The 20,089-nt window shown below is 35.3% G+C and overlaps 1 protein-coding gene across 1 annotated transcript in view; it reads left to right on the top strand.

Annotated features, from left to right (window-relative positions):
- The window catches only part of LOC139777233 (uncharacterized), a 54,183-nt gene that overhangs the window by 8,150 nt on the left and 25,944 nt on the right, over window positions 1–20,089 (top strand). The window lies entirely within an intron of this gene.

The raw sequence follows: 20,089 nt of genomic DNA on the forward strand, positions 1-20,089 counted from the left end.
ACTTTGTTTCGCGCCAAGAGCCACAGCGATGGTTAAGCTCGATAACGTTCTCGGCACCGTGATTACTCTTGTAATTACCACGTGTTATTAATTTGCTTCAAATCGGCATGAAGCGTTAATTTTTGCTTTGAAGTGGTACAGGCGACGCAACATTTTGAAATTTTTACATTTTGTTTTCTAATTTTGCGCATTCGAGATATATGCGTGGTTTGATAGTGACAATATTATCAATCAATCTTTATTACTTCAGCTTAAGTTAAGAAGTGGACTTGGTTTACAAGTAACCTTATACACTCTCTCATATTTCTTCCATATAACTTTAACACTTATTTCTATCTACCTTTTCTTATTCTACCCTCTTTCTCCTACCACAATTGCTTCAACACTTTCCTTTAACCTTATCTAATTCAAAGTGACAATATTAAAAAAAAAAAAGATTTTGCGTCTAACTTATAGTACTTAAATTTTCCAGGAACAATCTATATCAGTATTATGAATTATTTATCATACATGTCGTATTAATTCCACCTCTTTTATTGCTCTTTCCTTAAGTAAATTCCTTGTTCATACAACAGTATTATAACACATCTATTTGGTGTTGTATCATGTGATGGTATTAGTCTATGACCAGTGCACCTAACGGATTTTTTGGCTGTAGATGGATTTATTGGTAATCGCAACGCTGTAAATTCAGATAGATGCGCACAAGAAGGTCTTTAAGCTGGCGCTGTTTTAAGCTATCCGTGACTTAGGGACCACCACCCCATTACGCTCGCTCTCACCCTCTCTCACAATCCGCGTGAGCTCGGCGTCTCGGGCCAAGGATCAGCAAGATGGTTAGTCAGATAGCACTTTGCAGCGCTACAACGCTCGCTCATGCTCACGCGCACGGCCGCGGCCGGCGGGTGGCTGTCGGTTAAGGTACGCGCGCGGGTGTGGGTGAATACGTATACGAACGTATGCCTGTGGGACATGGTGTGATGCAAAGTCGTGGATGGGGCCGCCGCGCCGAGGTGGTTGGTATCTTGTTGGAGGGCGAGAAATACGAGCTGGCAGGCTTGAGGCTCTTCCAACAGCTTGCGTGCGCGATCGAATCGAGAGAAAGCGAGCGTGAGACAGAGAGGCGGCGAGCTGGTGGACGGGGGGGGGGGAGACGAAAAGGACGGAGTGGCCGCGGACGGGGTTGCTTTGCCTGTTCGCACTCCCTTTTCGCGGTGCTCTTTAAAAAATTAGCTTCTCCTCCGCTTATTCACTCTTGCTAGAGCGATGCCCCGCCGCACCGTTTTATCGTACAACTCGCAATCAGAGCGGGCTTCGGGAAGCGAGCGAGAGAACAATTTGTTCGAGATACATAGATCAACGTACATTCTGCACTTAAAATAATTTATATGATAATTTGAATGGCAATTGTTGTAGCGTTGAGACATTATAATTATTGAATTTACATTGTAATAATATATTAAAACGAAATGATTCTAAGAAATGTTTGTAAGGAATAATGTCTGTAAGGAAATAATCCAATTTTATTGAAAAATATCTTGTTATAATATTTGTATTTATTAGGTCTGACATACCCCGTGTAGAAAAGCTGCTCTAATACGGTGTAATACGAGGTTGCATAAAGGAGAGGAAGTGGTACATTAATTCCGAGTTACCCCTCAAATATCCTTCTACCCCCGTACGTGTGCGCAACACTAAGACTACCTAAGAACAGCAGTTAGCCCGCGGTGTTCAGGACGGCCAGTAATTTGTACCGAGATATACGATAGACAATAACACCAGTAACGGGCAGCAGCGCGCGCCGACTAATTTGTTTATCATAAGTTTATCTTGATTTATCGCTGCACCCTCACCTGTGTCGTTTCGTAACACCAATCGCGACTTTTGCTTCCCTTCTCTCTCTCTCTCTCTCTCTCTCTCTCTCTCTCTCTCTCTCTCTCTCTCTCTCTCTCTCTCTCTCTCTCTCTCTCTCTCTTTCTCTCTTGATGTCAAGTTCCGGTGAATAAATTTTACCCCTTCTTTTCTTCTCCTTTTGCTTTCCCAAAACTTACTATATGCCAGAATTGTAGGGTGTTGCCCTTTCGCGGGTGATTCGCATAAATGTTTTTATTTGAGGTATGAGCTTCGAAGAAAGATATGCACCGAATGAATAACTGAATATTAATTCATACCGCGAATTGTGAAATCGGTCAAATTTTAAACGGTACCCTGATAGTTGATAATTCGATATACAATATTTTGAATAGAATGTTAAAAAATTCATTGGAGTGGATTTAATTCGGCTCGTACGAAAGGCTCGCATGCATATTACAGGGAAACCGCTTGCATGTCTGGCAAAAGGTCATTTCATATAACCTATATTTACGTATATCTATATAAAATTAATTAAACTGCGATTTTATTGATCGCTAAACAGCGCGAATGTGCTGCACGTCGGTTATTTGATATGCGACAAATTTTGATTCTATCGAAATTTATGATAGTGAATTCATCGCAAATCTATATCATCGTTATTATGTTACACCAAACTGCGGAAATTACTTTTGAGAAATTTACGATAATTTACACTCTCGCGGTTTTGCGGTACAACTTGTGAAGTATTAATATAATAAAAAAATAATCGCAGTAAATAAACAATTTATGCTATAAATGCCGGTATGGCTTATTAAATTCTTAATTGCATGAAATATTCTGACAATAGTCTGAAATATTCGCAACAATTTCATGGTCTCTAATTTTAAACATAAATTTGTTATCGGCGCGATTTACGAAAATTGCAAGTTGTCGAAATATTATTAAATAAATTCAACACTGCTTTGAAAAATCCAGTTTTACTCTAAAAATATAAGTATCATGCAAAGTAGATGTTTCTCACATGCCTTTAATTATATATATATGTATATAGCTATAGCATTTATCATAATAATTAACATAGTATAAAATACAAATGCGCTTGCATTTGCAATTAATTTGTGTAATATGACTTCCATAAAGTTATTAAATAACAATTTTTATAAATATATAAAGATTGAAATCAAATAAATGATAAATTATATGCAGCGGGGCAGAAAATTAAAACGCAGCCGCGTATTAATGGAGTGAAAATGGTGAAGGTGTACCGCCGGAGGAGTGTCCAGTCACGCTATGGAAATTATGACGTATTACACGATTGCCTTTTCAACGTTGCACGCAGCCTGCTCATGCCGTGACTAATAAGTAGACATAACGCAATTTAACGCGCATTAAGGCGGCCTAGTACATGCATGGTAGTGAAAAGAATTTGAACGATGTGATTCGGAAGCAGCTATTCACTCGCAACATGACGTGAATTATCTTACCTAGGGAATTCCTCGTAAACTGAATGAAAATGAATTTAAATCAAATTTTTTGATTACAAAATTCAGTGTGCCATGAAATTCAAACAGTACTTTTCAATACAATATTCTTGTGCTATAAATTATAAATGTCAAATATATTAATAAAACTAATAGATTTTAAAAGACTGAAACATACACATACGCGTACTAGTTTAAAACTAAGCCAATGAGTACATATGGGAGAATCTATGTATATGCCAAAATCGTAGGTACTACTTAAGATATTTTATGTTATTTATTTGATACTAATTCGCATACTGGTAATAATTTAAAATTAGTTAATAATTTAAAAAAACTTCATGATGATACGATGTAAGATGATAAATTGATGATAAAATGATATTACGATAAATTTCATAAAAATATCTTGATTCTAATTTTATATATACTGTAATATATACATAAAATATACGTAAAATGTTCTACAATAAATCAAATTTTATAAAAATATAAAACTGCAGAATAAAACCACTAAAATTATTAGATTGTTGTCTGCAGCTATATAAATTGATAAAAAATTATATCAATTGTACCTAATTTTTTAAATGTTTGTAACACGCATAAAATAAAATGTAATCTCGGAATTTTTTGTCTATATTTCTTATTACTTACCCAAGCAGCATTTTTCGGTTAACTTTCCGACTAAGGACTACTTTTGTACTAATCACAACGTTGTAAGCGGTCCAAGAAAGTTATAAAATGTAACTTATAATTAAAAGATAATACTAACGTTTTTTGGACGTTGTCTTAACGTTAAAATTACGACGTGCTTTTTTTATCACTTTCCCAACGTCAAATTGGAAACAGTTTAAGTCCTATTACCCGACGTTAAGATATTTAACTTTCGCCTGACGTTATACTCTGCACCACACTTTTCGAGCGACTTCAATACGTAATTCCCAACGTAAACCAACGTTTTGTTATCAAACGTTGTAAAACGCTAACGTTGTGAAACGTCGCCTGTGGTCATTTCTGACTGACGTTAATAAATTCTGCCTAAAAGAGAGTAGAGATATGAGTGTAAATCCGACTTACGCATAACGCTATACCATAACCATAACCTAGATCACCATAGATGGTATTGCATAGGTCGGATTTGGTTAAGATATACGACGCATTCGCAAATCTAGTATAGAATTTTCAACTAATCGATACTTTATCGACATGTTAAGTCAGTTTGGCGACCTTGTTAAGACTTTTAGTCAATATAGGTACAATTTTGCCTACAGGGGTATACTACTTAGTTTGCAAAAGTCTGAAAAAGTTCATTATTTTATACGAGAAGACAAATCTTAGTAGAATTTATCGCACCTTTTACTACGTAAAGTTTGATATAGTGTGGAACGCTGACTTCGCCATTTTCATTCCTCAAAGAGGAAGGCAAATAATCCGCCATTTTCCAGTATATTTTAGATTTATATTTTTTAACGCACTTTATTAACAATTTAAAGCATTTATATAATATCTGTTGTTAAAGTTTTGACAACATGTTTATTTTAAAAGTAATTTTGATAAAAAAAATAAAAATCTACATTTTGAAAATTTTAGTTATTTAATAGAATATTTAATAAATTGGAATATTTTAGAAGGGATTCGTCTAATTTTGACCTATTATTTCCACATTTATCAATAAAGTGGGTTTCGTTATAAATTTTCAGTGCTGGGTTCGTGTATTTATGGCAAAATTACAATAGTATCAAAGACTGCGCAAACTATGTTTTTCCTCTAAAGCCATTTTATTTGTGCCAAATTGATAAGTACGTATTATGATACATTTATTACACCAATGCCGTCATATGGTTTGAATGGAAGCACGAAAACTACACCTAAAATATTACGTTGTGAAAAAATAACCTCAGGTCTAGCAGAGTGTACAAAATCAAAGTTTACAAAAATTACTTACACCAACGTTAAAACTGGTGGAAAAAATGTAACCTCAATTTAACTTATATAAGTCGGATCCCAACGTTGGTACAACCTAAATTTGATTCCCCAAATTAGTGCAAAAGAGGGTTGAAACGACGTAGCGAAAACGTTGGATACCAACGTTAAGTGTGTTTATCTTAACGTCGGGCGGACGTCAAAATGCTGCTTGGGTAGTTACTTGATATTTTTACCATTAAAAGTCGTTTATATTCAATAATAAGAAAAACATCGAATGAGGTACGATTTAAATGACTACGTATTTGGCACTTCTCTCGTGCATGTCAATTTTGAGCTGATAAAATTTATATCCTTCTAAATTTATTATTTTAGAAAAAATTTTAGTAGGCACATTTTACTCATTTTAAAAGACACGCACACATACAAAACACATACATATATATATATATATATATATCCGTTACCGAGTAGATCAATAATTAACTATTTATTTGTTAAATAGTAACAATGAGTTTTGCGCATTGCGCTTCTGATATCACGTTTAATCGAAAATAAAAAATAATAAGGAAGATTCAGAAAATTATCAAAAAATATGTACTTGCTAAATATTATAGTTTATGAAAAGCAACTTTTAGAATATCGGTCTAAAAATATTTTTTGTATTGTAAGCTATTTGGAAAATATTTAATTATCCATTTCTCACAAATTCGAATGCATTCTTGCTAAAAATGAATTTATTCCTTGCACAATTTTATATTATTCTAATCGTGTTGTAGAAAGTAATATATTTGACAAATACTTTATCGCTCATTATTCCATTTTACGAGAGTAATATTTCAAGAATATCATAGTCACATCTTCTCGCTTCAACGTATATAAATTGCACTCGCGTAAATTAAATGCTTGCTTATAATTAAGCGATAGGTTGCGACATTAGTGTGCGCGGTTCTTGTAATAAATAATTATAGATATACACACATATACGAGGAATATATATATATATATATAACACCATATATATATATATATATATATATACATTATATATATATATATATATAACACCATATATATATATATATATATATATATATATATATATATAGGTATTACACACGTATGTATGTAACAACTCTGTCCTCGTTAGGCATACTCATTACGCATTTAGATAGGATCTTAATGCGGCGGAGAGATGAAAATATAATTATCCGCTGACGCTTTACATTGCGGGGGACGGTTACACATGCGAGATATGCGAGCAACGAGCCAGGTCATCCTCTTATGGATTTGCACGTGAAAAATTAAAGTAGTAAATTGGTGAGACGACGAGCGTGCGCGCGTATCTACGCTAGCAACATGCATCGCGGAAGCCGAACATTTGTGTACGATGAACGAGCGTTGGTTAGTGGTTAGTGTACGTTAATTTGAAGCGGTCAGTTAATTAAAGTAATCGAGATAGTACGGGGCACTCTATAATTAGTAAGTTGGCGGCCAACACGATAATGCGATCTCGGATCGGCTTGCGATCACCTTTCCAACGAGTCTCTCTGGCGAGAGTCTTTACATGATATTTCGAGTACGAGGAAAAAGATAACAAACAAGGAACCTGAAGCAAGGTCGCATAAAAGATCACGCAGCACTTATCTTATTCTCGCGTGAGATTTTTGTGAAGCATATCTTGGCTATATATCTTAGGAACTAAATTTTTCTCTCATTATTATTTATTGATATGTTTGTTTACATTAATACGAGTTATATCGCTAAAATATTATTTAAAAAACTGATGCCTATTTTAAAAATATGATATTTAGCAGATATATTTATATTTTTCAACAATAATTCTACAAACCTTCGTAGAATAAATAGTTGCTTTTTATTTGCAATTAAACGTGATAGAAGAAGTGCAAATTGTATCCATCTAGCTGACAATAATGGTTTAGCTACTGACAACTCGCTTGATAACCCACAAGCAAGATGTGGACGGATTAATATACGCGAAGTTCTCAAAAGTTAAACTAATCAATTCCATAAAATAAATAGTAGACAATATTGAAGTTGTAAATGAAGCATGTGCTCTGGCGCCAGGATTAAGAAATTTGTAAAAAGTAAAATTTAGTTTTTTTTTTTAAAGATTGTAGAATAAATTTTTACAACCATCTCAGTGGAATTCGCGCACCTCATTGTTGCCATTACGTGGATATTTATGTGTTACATGGCGGATAAAGCGTTCTGGGTTCACGGGAATAAATGTACGAACATACCGTAGAACGCAGCCGAGGTGCATGGACACCGGAAGTTTATACTTATTCACTGAGCACCGAAAGGGCGACCGGGTATAATTTACGTATAAATTAAGCAGAATGAATCAACGGCAGGCGATTAATCGCAATGGCTCACCCACGATAATAGCAGTGCCCCGCTCGCCTGTTTACGAGCGTTTAACGAATACATTACGTTTTTCATTATCTGGCCACGTGGACACAATATCTGCTATTTCCACCTCTGATGCCTAGTCTCTCCTGGTATAAATATCTTTGATATGCACGTTACATATGCAATTGTGATAATTATGGAGCGATTTACTAGCGGAAAACGATTGTGTGAAGCAATAGAGAAGAACAGCGAGTGTATTATAATATATAAGTAAATAATAATTGTAATTAAGGTAATTAGGGAAGCGGGGAATAGCACTGTTGAGAGTGTTAAAAAGCCTATTTGACTTTTGCTTGAAATACGGAGAAATAGGTACTATTATCGTAGAAAAATGCTGAGATAATCTTACTATATAAAAAACAAGGCAACAAGGATGATGTAAAAAATTATCGACCTATTTCGCTCCTCTCCTACATGTATAAATTACTGATAAAAAGTAATAACTACCAGAATATCCAGATTAGATGAGTGTCAATTTAGGGAGCAGGCAGGTTTCTGAAAGCCTGCTACTCAAAAATCATATCCATATCTTACGTTAGTGGAAAAAAAACACATGAGTACAATCAGCCACTTTGTGCTTATCGGTTTTGAAAAGGCCTTCGATTCCATTGAAACCTGACCAATAATTGACACACAAATGTCGATCGAGTAGACTATCGCTACATCTCTTTAATCCGAAATTTATACTATGACGCTACAATGACATTTCGAACATTCAGCAACACAGATTCAATCCCTTTAAGCGTAGAATCGGGCAAGAAAACACCATATCGCCAAAGTTGTTTACCAACACCGGCAACACCTTAGAAGATGCTTTCAAAATCTTGAACTGGAGAAAACAGGATATAAACATAAATGGTGAATATTTGCCAAATCTATGTTTCGCAGACTACATAGATGGTGTTGCTCTTAGACAATATAGAACATTTACAATAAATGGTAACTGAGCTTAATATGGTCACGGATAAAAGATCTTTCAAATAATATTAAAAAGACAAAGGTTGTGAGCAACCAAACTATAACTGGAAGTATTAAGATAGGTAATGAGGAATTACAGGTAGGTAGTAGAGGAATATATATATCTGCGGCAACTCACATCACTCTCTTTCGGGAAACAACATCAGTTGAAAGAAATCAATCATAGAGTAAAATTAGGCTTATGGAAGACCACGAGATGTATTCAAATCCCAATACCCACAGCATTTAAAAACGAAAGTTTTCAATCAATGTATACTCCCAATGTTACTTATGCTTTTGAATCATGGACCATCACGGAACATGCCATGGAAAAAATGAGAGCAACACAAAGAGCTATGGAGTGTTCAATGGGAATTCAGCTAGTGGATAAAGTGTCTAATATGTCTCCATCTGCAACCAGACAAAAGTTACTGATGTACATTGCAAGGCTAAAATGGATGTGGGCAGGTTATGTGATGAGAAGACACGATGGTAGGTAGACTAGAAACATAGCTGAATGGCATGGCGTTCCGGAATGGGTAAGAGAAATCTAGGAAGAACTAGGTGGAAAGACGACATCGTCAAGATAGTGGAAAAACAGTGGACAAGAGTAGCTGCCGACCGCGAAACATAGAAAGAACTAGGGGAGGCATACATCCAAAAATGGACTATATAGATAATGCTGAACATGATGATAATGATAATTGTAATGTATCTTCATTAAATGATTAATTTTCATAGCACGATTATGCACACAAGTAAAGAGAGTGAAAATGAAGAAGTGAGAGCAGGAATATCCGCCAAATCCTTTCAAATGCGGCAAAATTAAATACACAAAAATAATATTTATTTGTCGTTACAATTTGAGGACTAAAATTATTTATAAATTATACAGAAAATTATCTAGTAAAATTTTATCATTATAAACGAATTATTTAAGAAACAGTAAAATTTATTGTTATAAAATTTTCCTCGTAGTATCGCGGAATCTTCAAGCGGGTTAATAACCCGTAAAGTTTTATAAACAAATTTAAAGTTGTAAATATAACATAATTCATGTGTTATGTGAGAACGATATATCGATGGAGACCGTGAGAAGTGGTAACGTTTATGAAAACGCGATTCCCATACTCTAGCGTTGGTCAGAGTAGCGCGTACCACGAAGGGAAAGAGAATGAAACGATGCGAGGGTAGGCGGATTGCACGAAGTAAACAGGCCGTGAAATTACCTTTTAAATATTAGATTATGATTAAATGTGTACCTACCTCCGAGGCACTAGATGTTCAGCACCACCCTACGCGCAGTTCATAAAGCCAATGGGGGTGGTTTATGGCGGATGAGACTCGAACCACCCCTCTTCTATATCGAGATATCAATCAGCTCTTGGCATCAGATAAGATTGGTTGCTCAGGAAGTGAGTGCTTTTCAAAACCCGGATGAGGTTCCTCGTGTTTTTTAGCGAACTATCTGTCCGCAGAGATTTTTACAAATAAATCGTATTCATATAAACATGATAATGTATTGTATAAAAAAGATTTCTCCATTTTTTTTTTTCAGAAATAGAAATCAACAATTTTAAAAATTTGCAAAGTAATTAACGTAATATAAAAAATAATCTCTATAATAAATAATTATAAATATATACATCCTTCTTTGCCGTAAAAAGGTGTATAATTTCACTTTTATTATTGACAATAATATTGTCTTGTTTATATACAACACTGTTATACGCACATTCACCTTTATTATGACGGTCAAATACGTTACGTATTATATTTTTGTGCAATTCAATACTATAAAACTAGCTACTATAAATGTTTAATTGTTGTTTTTAGTATAAAATAATTTAATTGGCGTGAACGAAAAGTCACGTAAAATATGCTCGGCGATGAATGTGTTAAGTATATAAGTATACATGTTATATAAAATGATGAAAAGTGTAACATAATGATTATGAGTGTTATTTTTAGGGAAGCTCGGTTAATAAATTTATAGCAATACTTATATTTTTGACTATCAGTGCATGACATTTATCACTCGTGTATCATTTCGGTATCATTTCGTGACGTGCCAAGAATTTCCCTGTCCAACATTAAACTCTTCACGTCACTCATAAACAACCAGATAACTGAAATAGAGACGTTCCCGCGTATCGGTCGATAATCCTTCCTGTCACGCTGGCACTCGATACTGCCGTATATGCGTAAGCTATAACAATGTTCGGCTTTGTTAGTGCCTAATTGGGTGTCGTTAACGCGCACCGGGTCATAAACGTTCGTAGTGGCACCTTCGGCGATAAATTTCCCTATACTCCTCTGTTAAAGAAGTTAAAGGCCCGACCGACGCACCAACACGGATGGCGGGACCCAGGCCGTAAAGGCCGATCGTGACGAGCAGGTGTTTATATCCGGCCTCTCGCGACCGGTGGCCAACGTTCCGTTCCGCGTCCGTCCGTCCGTCCGCCCGCGTACGCATACGATATGCATACATATGCATAAAAAGAACGTGTAATACCCAGCGGGTATTGTACGCCCCCGCCGCAGCTCGCGATTCGTCGAAAAACTTTCCGACGGCGTAAGCATATGCATTGCTCACTTAACAAGATTGATATAACGAGATATATGCGAGAATTGCGCGTTTGTGCGAATGCGCGCGAGCGTCCGACCGTGCGTGTGCATCCGCAATTACGCGCGACAGAGAGGATACGTAACAGATAATTAATGCAAACGAGGGGTCGCCCCGGGAAATTTCGATTCCCGGCGGGATCTACTTCGACCGGAAAGGTGCGAAGTGGAATGCGACAGCTTGGAAAAATATTTATGAAATCGATGCGTTTCCGTAGGAGGATTATTTGTGCGTCCTGATAGCATCTCGAGATAATTCAAAGATTATAATACTTTCAGTTTGGGAATTTATGAAATAGGTACATTCACTTTACGTTCGAAGTGAAGTCGTGAAATAAGCCCATGATTTATAATCTGCTCTTTTGATGCAAATTTAAATATAAAATAGAACTTGTAAATTATTGACTAATTGTTAAAGCAGTAGTATGTTATGTATCGTTTCTCCTTCGTTTTGAATCTTTTATTTGAGAATTATTTATGTGTTTTAAAGAGTATTTATAACTTTTTGAGTAAATAATATTATTCAAATAATAGGATTACTTGAAAAAGATAGTAAATTATTAAATATAAACAATAAGAATGCAAATTTTTAGTAGCAAAAAATTCATTATTTTATTAAATTGTATTAATAAGCATTCATTCTTTAGTTCTAAAATGCACAGCAATACAAATTATATATCAAAATTTGTTTTAGAATTCTTGATTGATAATAACTGTACCAAATGTAAAATAAAATTTATATTCTGTTATTTTTTAAATCTGTGATTAGCAGATGTTTTAACAATTATACATATATTAGCTACGCATATTTATTAATAACCAGAAATATTTTTTAATACTTTAAATGCATATCATTATAAAATGTAAAGGTGTAAAAGTACTTGTATAATCGTTATGCGCTATTTTACGATAATTAAATAATTATATCCATGTAAATAAAATAGGTATATTTTGGAGACATTTTCGATAATAAAATTTAACAATTATTACTCTCTAATACTTTCTAATATCTATTACGCGACAACTTAAAATTCTTATCTGTGTAAATAACACAGATCTATATACGTACGATCTATGTACGATAGCGTTGCGTTGGCCGACAAGTAGCTGCCGCCAACCAAATTCGCATTCTGCCATTCCGTTTAAGGGCAACCGAGAAGTTTGAAATCTCCGGGGAGAGTTTGCCGACTAAAACCAACCCCTACCGGTTTGCTCGAGGGGCCGCGCCACAATACAAGCAATAACACGTACCGACTCTTCCTTCCCTACTTTCCTACCCCCTCACCACGCAATCGCACTGTCGCCCCGTCCACGCACCCTCTCTTACCTTAATCGATGAAGGATGATTTGGTCTTAAATAAACTTTTCACCTCTGCCGACGTAGACCGCATCCCCTTCTTCGACCCTCCGCTATTTATCACATAAATTGTCGAGTGGTCACTTTGATTATAGGCTTACCCTGCGTATAATCTGTCTCTTCTTGGATCCCTCTCTTGAAGTCAGCTATATTCGATGTTTACAGAAAAAGGGCTATACGATTTTCAAGTTTTTGTTTGTTATGAGATATTAAGAGCATGAAAATTATGATGAAGAAGAGAGAAAAGAATCTTTTTTAAATCTTAAGAGGATCCTGTAGCCGTATGATTTACTGACATTATCGTTCTTAGATGGATCTTTTAATTGGCTTTATAGAATTGCAAAAATCTTTTATAGAATTAAAGTCCGCACAAAAATCTAGGGAGACAAACGCGATTTTATATCAAAAACATCAAAAAATTAAAAATATTACTTATTTGGGCACATACAGCTGTCACCTGACGACAATATTTGCTTAAAACAAAAATTCTGCAGTTTATACATACATAATGTTTATCATCCTCCCTTGTGAAAACATGTAGGAATAATATCGTGTAAGTAAAAGTAAGATTCAATGCGTACAAAAAAAGATCCATCTAAGAATTATTTTAGTAATGCAAATACGGATGCAGAATGACAAGAAGAGCAGCAACAGTAGTTGCCGGATCTTGCGAGAGATGGCGAGTAATCGAAACAAGGACAGATGTCATTTCGTTAGACAAAGACAGATATAGGGAAAACAAAATTAGAAAGGTTGACATTATCGACATCGAGGAAGTTCGCCTGTCACTGCAGGATCCCCTTAAACAAACAAACATATATATATCTTAAGATAACGTGATAAAAAGTCCTTGACTCGGACTAAACAGTTGCCGGTAAAGAAAATAAAGTACCTATGTCGTTAAAGAAATAACAATGCTTTCAAGTTTACGAGACACGCCTTTGCGTGAATCTCGAGGTTACAAGGACTCCTAAGGATGGACAAAAGAATACCGATCGAGGAAGGTGGAGTTGCAACGCGAGGCGAGACGGTATTATCCCGTCGAGATGAACGGAAACGTTCGATACGGAACGTACACCGACATCCGGCCACGTGTCTCCCGTGAGACGGGCCAATGGAAGCTGCGGTACCGAAAGAAGGACCAACCTGGCGCGAGGATTCGAGAAGAGGTACGTACAGTTTTGGCGGCACGCGCCACGACAACCGGGAATTATTCAAATGGAATTCACAAAACGAGCCAGCTGCCTTCGCATCGACTGAGATCCGAGTACTAGGGGGAACGACCAAGGAGCCATACGCTGTGCATAAGGCTTTTTTATGCCGCTCGTCAGTTCGTCCCCGCCCTCTATTTGCCCGACAATTTGACACCGATTTACGGCTTCGTCCGAGTCAAATCGCGGACAAGCCGGAAATAATACGGTTGTAGACGCTGAAATTCGACGATTCACACAAAAAAATCAATTATACTTATTAATTACACTAATCAACAAGGCTTTCCCAATACAAATAAAAACATTTATTTTTTTGTTAATTTGTATGTGCTAATTATGAATATGACAGTAAAAAAGTTCCACAATGTCACACTTTTTTTTAGAATTGATATTTTAATTTGTAAAAGTGACCAATATTAAATCCGGTTCCTTTCTTTAATGTGCTTTTTTCATGGAATAAAAGAGCTTCAAAATGGTTCAACGCTTTATTACCATTAACGTTTGCGGACTTTTCCTACACTATTTCTACTAATAAATTTACTTGTTTATGTTTTAACACATTGTTATTAGAATCTTTGTTATTAGAATAAATTAACTGTTCCTTTTATTCTATTGTCAGAGCTGCTTTAGGAAATTTTTCAAATATAAAAAATGAGGCCAACGTGTTTTACGTGTTTACGATACACAAAGAATCACGATCTTTAAAACTGGCATAGTCGACAACATAAAAATGTAATGTGTTGCTTTTTACTGTCATTTTTGCATTTACTATATGCGAATTAGTTAAAAACATCCTATTTTATTCATGTTACCAGAAAAAAGTTTAACTTTGTTGGCGAGTGTTATTGAAATATATCTTTTATGGACAATCTAATGAATAGAGTTTTGCTGATATCAGTATACGTATAAATGCATAGAATTATAAAATTATAAGTTAACAATTTTTTACTAAAATCTACAACTTGAAATAAAAAAGTCAATGAAATAAAGACACTTCTTGGTATGAGAATTCAAAGAATTTTCTATTTTGCGTTAGATGCCACGATTTATTCGACAGTTTTCTCTACAGTATATTTCCGTTCCAATCATTTCCACAGGATTTCTTCGGTGTTCCAACCGACGACGTAGCCCGAGGGGTTAAATTGTGACATTTAACGTGTAATATCCTATATAATCTTGTATGAAAAGCGCCGTGCAGTGGTTTGCGATAGAATAAAGCCGCTGTGGTAGTAAGGGTGGTTTCTCAGGGGTTATATATATATAGAAGGACGGTTAAAGAGGCATTGAGCCGTCCAAGCCACTCGCGAGAGTTCCGAGCTTCTGAGACCGACGACAGAAACCCCTGGGGGTTGGGGGTGGCAGATGGCAGCCATCGGACCAGTTCTTTCTGGCACTTTGCCCCGCCAGTTTCGCCCGATACTTACATCAGAAAAGAGTAAGAGATTAAGTACCTGAGAACGTCGGAGTGTCATTGCGGCGATGATTAATGTCTCTCGTTAAAGAACGTTTCCGAAATGATCGAACTCTTTAAAAACAAAGAATATTCTAAGGAAGATTCAAGTTTGAGATGCAAGCTTGTCTAACAATAAGACTCACTTATGTGCTTTTTACATTGTATTGAAAAGTGATTTCTTTTATTAAAGAAATAAAATATTTATATTACGTAAAAAGTAAATATTTCATATCACGTAATTATCTATCCTACAATAATTTGTGTACACAATAAATAAGTCATTTTTTGTTAAAATGCGAATGTTGTAATGTTATATGTCTAAATGGAGGAGTAAAAGCCATAGTGGTGTAAGTCAAATTTTTTAAGATATTGACTCGATGCATAGATGCAATCTATACAATATATAAATTACATCTATGCACACGAGTCAATATTTTAAAAAATTTGACTTATGTACACCACTATGATTTTTACCCCTCCAAATAAATTCGTAATTTTAAATAATGTTCTGAAAATTTCTTAATTAGTTAAGTGCTACTTAATATTCATAACCTTTACATAGATATATAAAAAATTAAAACAAATGCAAACTGAAATAGAAATATTTCTATAAAATCTTTTCTTTGGCGTGGACGTGAACAGTTGCACGCGAATATCGTCACGCAAATATCGGCTATTGCTTCCTTATCAGATATCAGTTATCAGTTATGTGCTTGATTTGGGGTGCGTGCAGCCTATTACGTCGGTGATCCATTGATAAGCACGTCAAATCCGCCAGTAACACACTCCTCGGCAACTAAGCCGTGCTATTGAGGGTCCCACGACTACCCAAATCGATCATCGAACACCTTCCAAGATTGAAGTATCCTCGATTCAACTTGTCTTCTGACGAGTTCCGACCACTTGCCCTTTATTCCGTTCGCTCGTCACGAAATAAAGGATTACGAGCTTTGCCTTGAGCTCTCTTGTGCTTTATTAGACTGAATCAAAGACATTATAAAAACATGTTGGATTTGTAGCAGTAAAATAAATTTACTGTATTAGAGTAGCAAAGTTTATGGAAAATAAAAAATAACAGAAATAGAACAGATTAAGATTATAAGAATTTAATGAGGAGAGAGAGGGAAACCAAGAATCTAATTATTTGTGTTACATTTGAAATTTATTTTACTATCTTGGCTGACCTTGAATGTCCTTATGTAATAATCATTAAACTTGTTCTAATAAAGGGCTATCATACTATGAAATAAAAAATATAGCATTCCATTTAAGAAAATAAAGTTGACTTTAAAATGTCCTTAACGCCTCTACCCATAAAATAATCGTCTCTACTGTATGATATCCCCTGTATGATGTACTGAACATGTCGGTATAAACTATTTTTTCGTACGTCTTCAAATTTCGCTAACGATTAAATCGGTCACTTTATACGAATCACCCTGTATAATAATAGCTCATTTTTTAAATATTAATTCGTGAGAAATAATTGCCAATCGAACTTGCTATATACATAGTTATATATTTTAAAATTGGAGGCGCTGTTTCATGCTTGTTCTCCTCATTGTCAAATCAGACGTTCTCTTCTGATCTGCCCTGGTGGCAACAGGCACGCGCCACTCAAGGAATCCCCTATTCATCTTATCGTGATTCCCGAAGACGTGTATAAGTATATTGTACGAGGCAAATGGCACACGCGAGACTTCCGGCACCGGTCCCCGGCTCAGCTTTGCAACGACGTCTCCCATACTCGGAGTATCGGGTTTATGGTTCATTCTTCCTTCGAGAATCGAGATCGCGATTGAATGGCGAGAGCGGAAGTAGCGTACGCCCCCATGCATTTGTATACGAGCGTGTCGCGCCAAGCAAAACCCCTTTTTTTGTCGTTCATTGTCTCACACGACTTGGTGAAGATGGCTGGAAACGCGAGAAGAAGAATGCCCCAAGGAACACTGCGAACAATGCGCAAATGTACACGATTCTATAATGAAAAGACTCAAAATTTTATACCTAGGAGTATAACCTTTAGGTAATGACAAATCATGTTATTCCCAGATGTTACCCAGTAAATACACTTTGGATTAATATTAAATTTCCAAGTATATTCAAGTAGCTTTTTAAAATAATACTTTAAAGGATCTTACATATTCTGCGTAATAATTTGCTCTAACTCAGCAGTGTCGTTTTATTCGTGATACATACGGAAATTTCCAATTCCGATCTCGTTTGCGGATCCCTTAGCGAAAACGTACGTGACGAAAGCGCGGCACGTATAGGGTAGTCTGAATGGGTCACGAAATGACAATGGCGAGGCAATTGTTTCCTTGACTTTTATCCTACTCATTATTCGGGGCGACTATTATGATCGTCCGAGCGACCGATCGTCATTATGGACGTCGATGATCTCGAGTTACCAAGCCATTGTCGACAAAGAATACGTGCATGACGCCGAAAATACGAAGCGATCGCAACGACGCAGCGTGACGTGGCGCGGCGTGCCGCGCGGCTGGCGCGCGGCGCCACAGTGCACTGCAGTGGGGCGAATCTATCAAAAACCGGATATTGGACGAAAAAATGAAAAACGTATAATTCAAATTTTGACGAGATTTTATGTTAATATATATCCTAAACTATAAATAAATGTGCTTATAATTGATTTTATCCCTTGTTCTTTCCTCAAAATGATCTGATAAAGTATGACATTTTCGTGAATACTGAAATTCTAGTAATTCGATAGGTTACTTTCTAAAGTCTCCGCCGAAAGCATAACTGCGAATATGAGTTAAATGCCTATCAGAACTTATTTATTAGGGTTCAAAAAACACATTTATTTTAGTTTTATGTCATTCGAGTACTATTATATATTAATAAATATACACGACATATTCGACTATTAAAAAGTTCTTACTTCAATATTCAAACAGGAAGAAAGTTTGTGGATTAGAATGGATTAAGGTTTGCTCTGCGCCATTTGATAGGGCAAAGTATCTAGTTTCTGGACATATATGATTATTCTCCCCCTTCGTCCCCCTTTTTGAGATAATTGACCTCAAAGTTCACTCGACATGGTCGAACGTCGTCCATGAATAAGTAGCTCAATGGACGACGTTCGATCATGTCGAGTGAATATGGATGTCTATTTTCTCATAAAAGAAAGACGAAGGGGGATATATAATTTGTTTAAATATTGCTATTTTGTAATGATTAATTACATCCATATTTTATAACAATTAATTATGTCAATTGATATAATAGCGATGAGTCGAGGCTCTATTGGAAATCCAATCGTAGGGAAAGCGGGCTAATTAAGAGCCGTTCGCTGTTGACAATGCGAAAGTTGTGTTAAAAATATTATTAAAAATATTGTTTATTAAAAATATTGTTCGAACGTTTCGGTTCTTATTCGGACCATCTTCAGCATCTAATAAAGATCACGAGATATAAATGTACATGAATTTGCAAAATTATTTTGTTATTTTTATAAAAAACACTTTGCAAGTAATCGCTAGCGGTAATAGGATTAACGTGTTGGAATTCGAATCCTATATGCTTTTAGAACTGCCGAATTATTTGTATCATTATACCCATGGTACTACATGCCAGTCTCAGTCCACAAATTATTGATTCATGGCAATGATATTATAAAAAATGCTATCGTACCGATAGGACAATTATCTGAAGATGCTCAGGAAGCAAACCATAAATATTTTAGAAAATGTAGAGAAAATCATTCGCGAAAAATGTCGCGAATACAAAATAATGAAGATATTTTTAATAATTTGATAATTGCTTCAGATCCAATAATATCCAACTCGCGAAAAATTATGGGACATAAAAAGAAAGAATTAACTGAAGATGCAAAATGTCTATTATATTTCAGCGATAATGATGTAGATTATGATGATTAAGTTCAAGAAATAGATGTGAGAAGCAAGAAAAACAGTTCCTTTTCTATTATAAAACTCACAAAAATTAAACATTCCGAGGTTTAAGACTATCATTGAAAATCAAATTAACTTTATTTTTTAACCGACTTCAAAAAATGGAGGTTCTATATTCGGCGTGTATGTATGTATGTCTACGATTTTCTTTAAAACTACTGGACGGATTTAAATGCGGTTTTCACTGTCCTATAGAGCAATTCTCCAGGAAGGTGTTAGTACATAAAATATCGCGCTAGAACATCAGGGTACGGAGCAGTAAGGAAATATGCGATAATAATTATTCATATTAATTTAATAAAGCACTAAAAAAGTTTAAAATAAAAAATTTTTTAAAAAATAGAACCGACTTAAAAAAAACTCTAAAAAGTATTTAAAAAATTAAAAAATCATCTATGCGCTTTATGAAAAATTGTTAATTAAATAATTTTGATTTCATACACTAAATGTATAATAATCGTACATTATTTATGTCAAATTTCAAGTCATTTCATTAAAAAATGTAGAAGTTATAAGCAAATGACCGAAAAATGAGGCGTTCGCCCCGGCCACTGTGCGGCGGTGGGACGACGATCGGCACGTGTGTATATCTTCCCGCTTATTGTTAAAAACAATTATCATTGGAATTTACGCAGCTTCGTCCGAGGAAGATTATAGTAATATAGTTTAATCAGTATAACTCCGATGTCTGAAGTTATGTTACATTTACGATTATGACGTGAGTTTACGGCATTGGCCGAGTATATGGAAAAAATTTAACATAACATTTAATGACGGCACTCGTGATCATACATTAAAATTTACATATGGATATCGGAGATTATTTAAGGCGTTAATGCTATCAGGCGCGAAGA

The sequence above is a fragment of the Temnothorax nylanderi genome, unplaced genomic scaffold (assembly GCF_030848795.1).
Source record: "Temnothorax nylanderi isolate EJ_2023f unplaced genomic scaffold, tnyl_v1.0 TNYL_tig0141_pilon, whole genome shotgun sequence".
NCBI lineage: Eukaryota > Metazoa > Arthropoda > Insecta > Hymenoptera > Formicidae > Temnothorax > Temnothorax nylanderi.